The sequence below is a fragment of the Primulina tabacum genome, chromosome 7 (assembly GCF_025594145.1).
Source record: "Primulina tabacum isolate GXHZ01 chromosome 7, ASM2559414v2, whole genome shotgun sequence".
Classification (NCBI taxonomy): domain Eukaryota; kingdom Viridiplantae; phylum Streptophyta; class Magnoliopsida; order Lamiales; family Gesneriaceae; genus Primulina; species Primulina tabacum.
The window spans coordinates 10409416-10413592 of NC_134556.1; positions in this window are offsets into that span (position 1 = coordinate 10409416).

Consider the following 4177-nt stretch of genomic DNA (forward strand, 5'->3'; position numbering starts at 1 on the left):
AGTTGAAAGATAAGTTGACGACGGCTCCAGTACTTGCATTGCCCAGTGGTTCAGAGGACTTTGTTGTTTACACCGATGCATCGAAGAAAGGTCTTGGTGCAGTGCTGATGCAACGTGGAAAGGTTATAGCCTATGCTTCTCGTCAGTTGAAGGACTACGAGAAGAATTATTCTACGCATGATCTGGAGCTGGCAGCTATGGTTTTCGCCCTGAAAATTTGGAGACATTACTTATATGGCGAAAAGTGTGAAATTTTCACGGACCACAAGAGTTTGAAGTATTTGTTTTCTCAGAAATAACTCAATATGCGACAGAGACGGTGGTTAGAGCTTGTCAAAGACTATGATGTGACGATTAGTTATCACCCAGGGAAGGCAAATGTTGTAGCAGATGCTTTGAGCCGTAAGTCGAGTTATTCTTTGAATTTTTTGATTCAGAAGCCATTGTTGTTAGATTTGCAGCGAGAAGAGATAGCTTTGGTTGTTCCGGGGACCATTGCTCGCTTTTCAGCATTGGTCATTCGGGCTACATTGACGGACAGTATCCGTAGAGAGCAGGTCAATGATTTACAGTTGACAGAGTTGAGAGCCAGAGCAGAGGAGAGAGGTAATTTAGAGTTTGGGATGAATGGAGATGGTTTGGTGACTTTCAGAGGCCGTATATGTATTCCTGTTGGTGATGATATTCGGCGAGACGTCTTGACAGAGGCACATACCGCGCCATACTCGATACATCCAGGCAGCACCAAGATGTATCAGGATCTTCGTAGACTCTATTGGTGGCCAGGTATGAAGAAGGATATTTCCATGTTTATTTCTCAGTGCCTAACTTGTCAGCAGGTGAAAATCGAACATCAGAGACCTGCAGGGACATTGCTGTCATTACCGATTCCTCAATGGAAATGAGAGCATATTACGATGGACTTCGTGGCTGGTCTTCCAAGGACGCAGAAAGGTTTTAACTCCATTTGGGTTATTGTTGATCGGTTGACCAAGTCAGCGCATTTTCTTCCAGTCAAGACGACGTATTCTATGAACCAGTATGCTGAAGAGTACATAGCAGAGATTGTTAGACTTCATGGTGTTCCTGTGTCGATCGTGTCTGATCGTGACCCTAGATTTACTTCAGATTTTTGGAAGAGTTTGCACAGAGCGTTGGGTACACGGTTAGCATTCAGTACAACATATCACCCCCAGAGCGACGATCAATCGGAGAGAGTTATTCAGATTTTAGAGGATATGCTCAGAGCTTGTACTATCGACTATCCTAGTAGCTGGGATTCTAAATTGCCTTTGGTTGAGTTCACGTACAATAATAGCTACCAAGCGACGATTGGCATGGCACCTTATGAAGCACTTTATGGCAGGAAGTGTAGATCGCAATTGTATTGGGACGAGATTGGTGAGAGGAAGATGTTGGGTCCAGAGTTGGTCCAACAGATAGCTGATGTTGTTGCTGTTATTCGAGAGAGGATGAAGACAGCACAGTCGAGACAGAAGAGTTATGTTGATGTGCGTCGTAGGCCGTTGCAGTTTGAGGTTGGCGACCAAGTATTCTTGAAGATAGCACCTCTTAAGGGTGTGATGCGGTTTGGCAAGAAGGAAAAGTTGAGTCCGAGATTTATTGGCCCATTTGAGATCTTGGATAGAGTTCGTGATCGAGCTTACAGGTTAGCCCTACCGCCATATCTTGACAGAGCTCATAATTTTTTTCATGTTTCAATGCTCAGGAAGTATATTGCGAATCCTTCCCATGTTCATCGCCACGAGCCATTGGATTTGACGCCGAATTTGACTTACCAAGAGATTCCGGTCCAGATTCTGGATCGCAGAGTTAGAGTTTTGAGAAACAAAGAGATCGACATTGTTAAAGTCCTTTAAAGTAATCATTTGATTGAAGAAGCCACGTGGAAACCAGAGGATGAGATGATAGAGAAGTATCCTGAGTTGTTTGCGCAGTGACGTCAATTTCGAGGACGAAATTCCCTTAAGGAGGGGAGATTGTAATAGCCAAGCCTGGTGAACGGTACGGTTTAAGTTTTCGTATGTTTATGGATTATTTGGTTTAGATGTTAAGAGTTGTGATTATGGGTCATAGTATTGTTGGTTATTATTGTTTTGTGGCATTGTTGATATTAGTTGATGGTAGTTGTATTGTATCAGCGTTGTGATTCGATTTTAGTTGCATAAGAGTTTGTTTTGGCCGAGACCAGACCGCACCCGCGGTAATTTGAGCAGCGCCCCCGCGGTCTTTATTGCAGCATTTTTGGTGGATTGCCGAACAGACACCGCACCCGCGGTGTGATAGTTACTGCACCCGCGGTGGAGGCACCGCACCCGCGGTAAGTTTTGTACCGCACCCGCGGTCGTCAGTTTCAGAATTTTGGTTGTATTGCCGTAGGCACACCGCACCCGCGGTGCATGTTGGAGCGCACCTGCGGTCGATGAATAGTGAAAGCGTGTTTTCGAGATTTAAGTGATATAAGGCATAGATTTGTTCACTTTTCCTCATTCTTTCTTCACTCTTCTCGATTCTTCTCTTCAAGGGAGAGCTAGGGTTCCATTCTTTTCATTTCCTATCTTTGATTCAAGCTTGTGGTTGGATTGTTGGTGTGAGAGCAAGGTCATTATTGGTTGTAGGAGGTAACATAAGCTTGTGGTATGGTTATTTCTTGATTATGGTGTTGGGAGAAATCATGGGTTTGGTGATTGTGTTGGTTTTATGGATTTATTGATATGGGTTTATGATTATTGAGTTGATAATGGTGCAATATGTGGTTTATTGTTGTAGGAATTCAACCAAGAGTATAGAATCAAGGTTTCTATTGGTTGTAAGTGGAATTTCATTCCTTGTGCTCACATGATAATATATGTATGGTGTTTCAATGGTTTTAATGTGCTATTCCTTTCATTTGATTCGTGATATGTATTGATACACTTTGTTGTATATTATGGAGGCATTTTTATGTCTCAATTGTGAAAAAGGGAATACAAGAGAAAAGAGTCTTCAAAGTGTTTGATTTAATACCAAAGAGAGAGTTTAAATGATTTATTGGATTGATAGATACATAGTCAGAGATTGCAAGCAATTAGTTGATCAACGACCATAGGCTTATATCCTAAGAGTTATCGATATATATCGATGGGATATAGGTACAGAGACAGAGATACTATATAGATATCAATCCAACAGAGAAAAGAGAAATACCATCTTATTGTTATATTATGCTATGTTATTCATGTTTCAAGAGTTGATGGTATTTAATGATTTCAAAGCCATGTTTTACAGAGTATGATATATGTATCCATTGCTATGTAAGAGTTCCACTTGCTGAGTTTTATACTCATTTTAGTTATTTCATGTGATGCAGATAAGAGCGACGGCCCGGGATGTTGATTGTGGGCCGGAGTCATATGCATATAGAGAAGGAAGGAAGAAAACTATTTTGATAGCATTTTTGACATGATCACAAAAATGATATTTTGTATTTTTGTTGTATCATTTGATTGATCATGTATATACTTTTGTTATACATTGACATGTATTTTAAATCCTTCTTTCTTTTTAGAAAATTTTAAATTCCGCTGCTATTTTATTAAAACCGGTCGAGGGTGTTACAAAGCCAGTTCAAAAACGGTATCTAAAGAACAGTCAGTTGAAAAAGGAAATAATTCATACTGCTTCATTCTCACATCACACATATACTGCTAAAAAATCGAGAAAAACCATTTGGAACACAACAGCTGGGAAATCAGTTAGACTGATTCAAGTCTGGGTTCCTAAGGGACTAATCAGTTTAGGACCCAAATAAATATGGGTACCAAGATTATATACTGTGTGATTGCAGGTAACAGGTACAACAAGATAATCAACCTGGTATCTAGACAGTGGATGTTCGCAACATATGACAGGAGATGCAAATTTGTTATCTCAACTGATCAAATACACTGGACCAAACATCAGTTTTGGAGACAACTCAAAAGGTAAAACTGTGGGTAAGGATAAGCTTATCCATGGTAACTTTACAATTAAAGATGTTTTGCTAGTGGAGAGTTTGAAGTATAACTTGATAAGCATCAGTCAGTTATGCGACAAAAATTTCTCAGTTCAGTTTGATAGACACACGTGTTCAGTTAGAGACTCAACTGATGAGGTCATTCTAACTGGAAATTGTTGT